At 35.0% G+C, this 9,949-nt stretch overlaps 1 non-coding gene across 1 annotated transcript; it reads right to left on the bottom strand.

Moving 5' to 3' along the window:
• Positions 1–6,438: 6,438 nt before the first annotated feature.
• Positions 6,439–6,543, bottom strand: LOC118018932. The gene has a single exon (XR_004681524.1). It is a non-coding gene; the product is annotated as a small nucleolar RNA U13 (small nucleolar RNA).
• Positions 6,544–9,949: the final 3,406 nt, after the last annotated feature.

Below are 9,949 nucleotides of genomic sequence, written 5' to 3'. Positions count from 1 at the left end.
GTTCCTATGCTAAATATATCTTTGCTTCAGAATTCCAGAGCAAGGGGTCAGGGCAGGGTTTGGATTGTCATTAAAACTGGACTATCATTCAAAGATTCTAATATTAGCTGGCTTTGTAATGCATGACATGTGCTTAAAATTACTCTAATATTTTCTTCCATTTCCTTCCTTCTGTCCATATGCAGTATCCCAGGGAAAAGTTAATGTCCTGGAATTTTTTTCCTCCCAGTATGGTGACATCTTGAATCTGAAATGTTAACATCCCCAGTTTCAGAATAAATGTGGGGCCAAAAATTATCCTTCATAAGTATTCATACTTTCTCAATTCTATTCAAATTGCAATCTTCCAAAGAGGTCAGATTTGGCTGGAGTCTCAAGGCTTTTATGCCTCAAGCCTCTGTATTGGAAAGAGTCTTCTATGGTATGTCTAGTCTATGAAAATGAATGTACTGGCATGTTTGAAATAACGACAGATCCCAGCAACAATGGTAGAAATCTGGGTAGTGCAGCTTCATCAGTAGCTTGACTCCATTTGGTCATATCAGAAAACAGGGTCTGCCGTGGCATCTACATGAGCAACCCAGAGGTCTGATAAGAATTCTTTTTCAACTGTTCACTGCCCCAAAGAAGTATCATTAAATCTCTCAGTCTGAGTTTTCCAAGTGGCAGACCAAACAGCCCCTCAGTAAAAATAGAACAAAATTTACCAAAAGAATTATTGACCATGGTAAGAGAAGGGCCTTGACTTCTGTCCACTAAGTAGAATAATCATGCCCCATTTAGGCTCTAGTTTGAAGCTGCAGAGTGGAGAATAAAGTCTCTACCAAAGATGGAAAAAAACTGTTAATTTTTCACAACTTAAAGGTGAAATGCTATTGGACCCAAGCTTTCCATATTCTTGAATATAACAATTTTCTTTCACAACTGAGGCATGTTGGACCTTTCCCATGCATGCTGTTATTCACCAAGTCTGAGCTGACACACCCAAAATAGAAATATCAGAACAAACTGTCCCAGGGTCTCCACTGTTCTGAGAAAATGTGTTGCTAACTGTTCTATCCTATAATAAACAGTAAAGGAAGTTCTTCAGGCTCATACAATCCAAAACACAATCCAAAACAATGAGTACCAGTAACAGTAATTATGTAACTACAAAAGACAGTTAAAATGCTATTATGTTCCTTTCTTCTTTTAGCTGATTTAAACTGATTTTTAACTGACTTTTTATACAAATATTTGTGCCCAATAAACATATGAAAATATTTTTGACATCATTAGAACACCAGGGAATACAAATTAAAACCACAGTGAGATACCACATTACTTCCACTAAGATAGCTATAAAAAAAAAAAATCAAACATAATAACAAATATTGACAAGGACGTGGAGAAACTGGAACCTTCAAACACTTCTGGTGTGAATGTTAAATTGTTCAGTGACTTTGGAAAACCATCTGGAATTCTTCAAAATATTCAACATAAAATTACCACAGGATTCATCAAATTCACTACTAGGTAAACACCCAAGAGACCTGAAAATATATGTCTATAAAAATGTTTATATGAATGTTCACTGAAGCGTTATTCATAATATCCAAATGTTCATCAATTGATGAATAGATACATACAATATGGTATACTCATACAATGTTATTTGGCAATAAAATAAGTAATGTTTTGATTCATGTTACAATTTAGATGAACCTTGAAAACATCATTATTAAATGAAAGAAACCAGCCATGAGGCCTGCACATTTTATTATTCCATTTATATGAAATGTCCATAAAGAAAACCTGTAGCGACAGACCGAAGTTTAATGGTTGCCTAAAGCTAAGGCTGGGAGTTGGGTGAAAACGGGGAGTGATATCTAAGGATTTCTTTTGGGGTGATTAAATGTTCTAAAATTGATTGTGGTAATGATTGCACAACTCCATGGACATACTAAAAAGTATTCACTTGTATAATTTAATTGGTGAGTTTTATAATAAGTGAATTATATTTTAATAGAGGTATTTAACAACCTATCTAGCTTTGAGATGTAGATTCCTCTGCTTAACAAAATATTTCACCTAAAGCTCAATACCTTAATAAAATACCAGAACTGTTCCTGGAGGAAAATCAACAAAAGGTAAAGGTGAACTGAGAAGAGGAGCTTAAAGTTTGTGAGGTATACATGTTAAGGGACAAAAACAAGCTATTTCAGGATAAATAATAGTAAGTAGATTTTAATCTGAAACTAATGTCAGAGATCACTAGCTTTGTTTTGTAGCTAGGGATGTTATGATACTACAAGTTTGTTTATTTATTTATTTATTTTAAATTTTATTTACTTATTTTGAAAGAGAGTGTGTGTGCTAACAGGGAGGGGCAAAGGCAGAGGGAGAGATCAAGTCTCAAGCTGACTCTACACTGAGAGTGGAGCATGATGAGGGGCTTGATCTCAAGACCCTGAGATCATGACCTGAGCTGAAATCAAGAGTCAGACGCTTAACCAACTGAGCTGCTGAGGCACCCTTGTAGATGTTTTGTTTTTAAATCTTCAAATTAAAAGTAAATGTTTGGGGCACCTAGGTGGGTCAGCCTGTTAATTGTCTGCCTTTGGCTCAGGTCATGATCACAGGGTCCTGGGATGGAGGCCTGCATTGGGATCCCCGTTTTGCGGGAGTCTGCTTCTCCTTCTGCCCCTCCCCCCTGCTCATGCTTGCAAGCTCTTGCTCTCTCTCTCTCTAGCCTGCTCTCTCTCAAATAAATAAATAAAATCTTTCAAAAATATTATAAAAAATGTAATGTACAATCTCATATTTAGTTCTCTGATAATTTTATACTAGTTCTAAGCTTACATTGGAACTTTTATGTTAATTTGTTAATATGCTGTTATTTTGACTTTGACTTTGATATTGCAAGCCAGTCCAAATAATTTTAGAATTTGTGAATGTTAGGACTCAAATTTCGAATATATTTTTAAAATGCAGCAATTTTGTCCAGCTCATTTTTACATATGTTATTTGTATTTAAATATGGATTTAAAGTATACATATAACATATCTTGAACTTTAAAAAATGTTACTTTCTACACCATCATATATACTGTATCAAAAAAAACCCTTATTTTTTCAGTAATATTAAACAAATTAAATTCACTAACCAACTAAAGAGTATGTTGGTTCGTGTAATAGTACATATAGAGGTTTGCTTTAAGTAAGTCTTTAACCAGTGGCTAAGCAATGCTACATAAGACCAGTTTCTGATCATTGTTCTAACAATTGGCTTTATCTTCAGACTGGCTTCCCTTCTGGTAGAAAATTCATTACTAACAGATTCTAGGTTATATACTTTTACTTTTATACTATGCAAGAAAGAAGTATCACAGTGTTGCAGGGTTGCAGAGTTCTTGTCTCACAGAGTTGAAGAGTGAACATCGTGGACAAAAGGGTGAAGTGAAGTGAAAGTTTATTAAATGAAGGCAAGAACAGAAAGGAAAGAAAGGCACCCCTAGAGTGAGAGGGGTCCCAAATGGGTTGCCAATGAGGGCTTTTATGGACGATCTTTTATAGAAAACTGACCAGAGAACTTGATAAATATCTTGTCTATTAACATTTAAGACAAACAAGGTGGATTTGTTATGTTCCCTTCTCTCAGGTTAATATCTTGTCTATAACATTTCTCTACATCTGGGATTTCTGTGAGCCTGGTTATGTAGCCCCCTGTGTGAGCCTAGACATGGAGCTCCTTACCTGTTTCTCCCTACCTAGCCTTGCCTGTCCCTTACTCAACAGCATTGCTAACACAATCTTAGAGAAGCACTCTGATTAGATTAGCTTAAAACATGTTATGAGTAAGTATACAATCCACATGACCAAGACAATAGAATATATAGTGATTAAACTTAGCAAACTACACACCTCAAGCCACTGTATTTTGATGGTGGGTTGGTTGTCAGTATTCCAGACTCATATGAAATCCTAAAAGAAGCTAGAAATATAGTGGAAAGTGGGAGAGGAAGACCATGTTGGAAAGGCAGACCCAAAGATCCAATAAATAATTTAATTTTGTAATGGACTTATATAATGCAGTGTTGTTCCTAAATTTCATTTGTTATGAGAAATGTCAAGGTTTGTTTATTTATTTACTTATTTATAATATAGCTATTCCTTATCTCAAGGAAAATTTTTACAAAATATGGCAACAAAAACACAGTGTTTTTTTTTTTTTTTAAAGATTTTATTTACTTATTTGAGAGAGAGAGAATGAGAGAGAGCACATGAGAGAGGGGAGGGTCAGAGGGAGGAGCAGACTCCCTGCCGAGCAGGAAGCCCGATGCGGGACTCGATCCCGGGACTCCAGGATCATGACCTGAGCGGAAGGCAGTCGCTTAACCAACTGAGCCACCCAGGCGCCCCCAAAACACAGTGTTTTTAATCTATTATTGCAATATATCCAAAGACCTCATATTGAAATCCAAAAACAAAACAAAACAAAGCAAAAACCCATATACTTAGCACCAAAGTAAAATGTACTTTCAGCATGATGTAGGGGAGGACAAATTTTTCCACTCTTCAAGGTTCTTCTAGCTGTTCTAAGAATTAAATTGACAGGAGATAGATTAACAGAAGAAATGAATCATAGTTTAATTACATGTGCACAGAGTCCAAATAATACAACAGAGACCTGAAGAGATGACCAAGGCATCCAGCTTTTCTACATTTTAGACACAGAAACATGAATCTGTGAAGAATTGACAGGTCAAAGAAAATTTGTTTGGGAGCTTCAAATAGTAAAAAATTCTAAAATTTGGGTTGCAGTAGTAAATTAGTAAAAGTAAAATGGTTTATTTATACAATCTCCTTGGCTCTGAATTCCTTATCTCTGGTGATAATGATATCTCTTTACCTTCCCATATAGGAAGGGTGTCTTTCACATGGGGATTTATTCCTAATTTCTGGAGACAAAGGAGGGTCAGAGGGTCCTTTTTGCACAGTTTCTTAACTTCAATTCAAAATGATCAAAATGCCATTCTGGCACATTTTGGGGCAACCTGCCCTGGACTCCTATAATAAGTATAGCAATGAGACATATTCACTTAAAAACATCTGTGACCTCAGGGTTTTGTTACAGTGTTACTGAATAAAGTTCTTTTATTTGTGAATATTTCATAATATTCTGACTTATATTTACTTACTTATGGAGACCAAATCAATAAAAAGAAATATAATAATGCTAATATTGACAGGAATACAGTCATGAGAGAAAGATTATCGAATGATTCAGAATCCAAAATAAAGTGAGTGCACTGACAAATTAAGAAGCACTGATAAAGTGATCTTCAACTATCATGCCATTTTCATGTTGAGCCAAATTCATCAAAAATGAAGAATGTTGAAAAAAATGAATATTGGTCACATATATTTTGGTATATGTGAAATATTAAATAATTTAACTATATTTAAATATTTATAAATATATTTACATATAAAATTAAAGATATATATCTATATATAAAGATATATATAAATTAGATATATATAAATTAAGATACATATAAGATATAAGATATATATAAGATATAAGATATATAATATATATAAATTAAGATATACACACATATATATTTATATACATATATTTATATACATATATAAATTAAGGCAATGAATTCAGAATGATGGAGGGCATGGAACAGAGGAAATTACTTTCTAAAACATTTTGGAGATTTGTTATGTGGATGAAAGTAATGCTCCCCAGTACTAGCTTAGAAAAATCTGGAACTGATTAACAAATAGAAAAGAGGGGTGCCTGGGTGGCTCAGTCGGTTGGGCATCTGCCTTAGCTCAGGTCATGATCCTAGGGTCCTGGCATCCAGCCCTGCATCAGGCTCCCTGCTCAGCGGGGAGTCTGCTTCTCCCTCTCCCTCTGCTCCTCCCCTCCCCCCCGCCCCGACTTGTGCTCTCTCTCTCATTCTCTCTCAAATAAGTAAATAAAATCTTTAAAAAAATCAAATAGAAAAGAAAGAATGGGGCAATGACGCTACTATCAGAATAATTCATAACAATGTGGTCCCTGCACCAAGGCATCTGAATCAATTTAGGGACTTCTTAGATATGCAAATTATAAAGTCCTGCCTACAGAAAAAGAAACTCTCAAGTGGAATACCAGTCATCTTTTAACAAGCTCTTCTCATGATTCTGATGCACACTAAGTTTGGGAATTTGCAAGTTCTCAAGGTTTTATTTTTTTAGAGAAGAATATTTAAAATTTATTTTTAAATTGTCTTGGGCATTGGCGGAGTCACAGGGAAGTTTTTAACTATTTATAATTTTTATAAATTAAACAGCATGTGATCATAATTTAGGAATAAACAATTGAATTGTAGGTAGACCTTTTCTTACATTTGATTCCTGTATAGCTCTTTGTACTTTTGATTTTTTTTTTTTTTTTCACATCAGGTGGATAATGTGCCAATGTCGTCGTGGCAAGGTTTGAGGAATGCACGTCATGCAACAGCATGAACACCCAATCATCATGCTTATGAACTACAAATGCACAGCGGCTTCTCTAAAGCTTGTGATAACATTATATTAAATGAAGTATTCATATCATCATCTTCCAGGTGGGGAGGCTGTTGCTCAGAGCAGTACTGATCTCATACATAGATAAGCAGGGCTGCTACTTTGGCTCATGCTACACTGGGATTCATGAAGTCCCATACTTATGGGTGCCTTCTTCTTCAAAAAAAACCCCTCTGGCACAGGTTTGTACCAGTGGTATATCTGAGTAGGGAGTCCTGAGCCCAGCCTGGTTCCCTTGTCAGACCCAGCCTCTACTCCTTTCCTTAGGTCACTCTCTTGAACACCCTTTCCTAATTCATCAGTTTGTTGCAAGAGGCTTTGACATTCACATGTGTAGAGATGTCCCAGAGCCTAATGATTCTCGTCCGTGATTCCAGGAAAGCAGTCTGGCAAGTTAATCACTCCCACTGACCACTATGCCATTTCTTTCATTGAATAGTGCACAACTAGTGTCAGAAAGTGGCAGACATGCTAATTTAGGGACACTCAAATGATTTATATGGATAAGATTTCTGCAAAAAATATTTACCTATGCTCCACACATGCTATGGATGCCCTGAGCACAGGTAGTCCACGTAAATGCTTAAGGTCACACGGCTGGGAAGAAGTACAGTCAGGATTCCAAACATAGTCTAATTCCCTTCTCTTAAATACTATTTCATATCCATTTATAAATGTTTGTTTCTTTGAACATGTAGGTTTTGGAAGACATTAAACCTTAACATAGTTATATAAATGAATGATACACAACATAGAACATAGAACTTAATGAAATGAATTTAGTTGATATATACATACTTTTATCCAAATTGAAAATCAATGATACATTATTTGAATATATTTATTTTAGATTTGTATATTAAAAGGCATATAATATTAACAATAATATAGAAATAAGAATAGCAAATATGTAGGTGTGCTTATTAGTCACTAAGCAAAGTTAAGGTGGCTTTATATAATCTCTCACTGGTTCATTCTAATTATATTCTCATTATTCAGACAAGAAAACTGAGACAGAGAAGTTAAGCAACTTACCCACAATCACACAGCTACTGAGTGACAGAGTAGACATTCAGATTCTTGTTTGTCTCTGGAGTCCCATTCTTGTGTTGAGTCCTTACTGGTTTGATTGGCTGGGTGATAGAACAACCATTCCCTGAAAAAATGAATTTGCTCAACCTGTGAATCTAAAATTTCATGTAATTTTACTAACTCTTGATTATATGTTTTAGTTAGTTATTCTCATTTTTAATTTTTATAATTTTATTTATTTATTTATTTGACAGAGAGAGAGAGCAAGAGAGCACAAGCTGGGGGAGCGGCAAAGGGAGAGGGAGAAGCAAGCTCCCCACTGAGCAGGGCTTGGTCCCAGGACCCAGCGGTCATGACCAGAGCTCAAGGCAGATGCTTAGCCTACTGAGCCACGCAGGAGCCCAGTTATTCTCATTTTTTTTAACAGTAATTCAGCATTAGTCATGCTTAAAGCTTTTTAAAAAAACTTCAGGAAGGATCTAGTTGACTTTGCATTACTTAGATACTTAAGAATATTTAACATTAAACTAAAACATACACATCATTAGAATGAATACATGCCTTAATAATGCAATTTGTTATTTTCTAAAAAGGTACTTCAAAGTAGCTGTGAATTTCCGTGCATAATTATCATTAATCCCACCTCCAAAAAAAACTCCTTGACAAATTTTACCTTAAGTATTATATAGACAATAGCATCTTATTGGAAACTACTGGCAAACACCTATCCAAACGACCTTCAGTATAAAAGAGAGGGTTTGAAAATATGATGTCAATTTATTACAGTCTTCAACATTTACTCAGAGTGATATACTGAGGAAGGAAGTAAAAAGAAATAAGATAACCAACACTTCATTACAAAAAAGACCTATGATCTTAATGTCCCTTCATACTGTATATTCTGTATATATTCTGCCAGGAATCAATGAAAGGATGTTACTGAAAATAAAATTTAAGAGGTGTTAAGCCACAAATATGCCCATACTGAAGGCAGTTCCTGAATTCTGAAAGAACATAGTGTAATACTAGTTTTGTTTTTCACTGGATAACTTTTATTTAAACTTTTATTTTTCCTAATATCTGGTCATACATTGAACTGTATTCATTTTGTGAGCTGAAAAACAATAATGATGCTGCTCATTAAATTCATTAAGTAGAGCTGCTTCCATTCCTAATTTTATTTTATTTATTTTCTTTTTTAAATTTAAATTAAATTAGCCAACATATAGTACATCATTAGTTTCAGATGTAGTGTTAAATAATTTATCAGTTGCAAATAACACCCATTGCTCATCATAACACGTGCCCTCCTTAATGCCCATCACTCAATTACCCCATCCGTCACTCACCTCCAGCAACCATTCCTAATTTTAAAGGCACTGAAACAATAATTACATTTTGACCTTCCCTTTGTGTTAGGAGGGCAAATGGTGGGGGAGGGAGTAGGTATAAAATGGTGAGAGTCAGAATTCTCACCATTACTACTCTGGAATGTATTCCTATAACACTTATTAAAGTAAAATTCAGGGGCCCCTGAGTGGCTCAGGCCATTAAGCATCCAACTCTTGATTTAGGCTCAGGTCATGATCTCAGGGTCTTGGGATAGATACCCATGTCGGGTTCCATGTGCAGTGGGGAGTTGGCTTCAGGATTCTCTCACCTCTGCCCTTCCCCCCATCTCTCTAAATAAATACATAAATCTTAAGAAAATTAAAAAATAAAATGAAATTCAAATGTGTACATGACTGTTTTAAGTCTTTGGACTATGAGATTCAGTCTATTTTTATTATACTAAATATAATAAAACACTTCTCTCTGAAGACCACAGGCAGTAGTTGCCAACCTACATCAATGTCCTAACAGTTTCTACCATATTTCCTGAAGTTTCAGTTGAACTATTGCTATTATTATTAATTAGTGGCTTTCCTTCAGCATAAAAAGAATTCGGCAGTCCCTTCTATCAGAATCCACCCATCTGAGACCTTATGCTGACTCAACTATTTGCATGTTATAAGGGTCTATTACTTGCCATAACCCTTGTTGAATACCACTATCGGCAAATAGTTTTTCAGTACTTGGATTGTAAAATGGTGAACAATTATGGTTGGGTTTACATCATTTTCAAACCACACAGTGGAATTTAATATAGATTGTCATTCATGATAGCAGGCTAGCAAAACTTTCAAAGACTGAAAATGAGAGAATAATAAATTATTTTCATAAAACTCTAAGTTTAAAAACATTAATGAATTATTTTCAGGTATGGTTAGATACAGGGCCCTGGAAATATAAGCAGGGAATTTTCTCCACATGTTTTCTATGTCTACTTTTCTGTCTCTCTTTGCTCCTT

The sequence above is a fragment of the Mirounga leonina genome, unplaced genomic scaffold, assembly GCF_011800145.1.
Source record: "Mirounga leonina isolate KUSES-001 unplaced genomic scaffold, KU_Mleo_1.0 Mir_172, whole genome shotgun sequence".
NCBI lineage: Eukaryota > Metazoa > Chordata > Mammalia > Carnivora > Phocidae > Mirounga > Mirounga leonina.
Note: the sequence above shows the minus strand (reverse complement) of the source record. Positions and strands in the feature narration are given on the sequence as shown.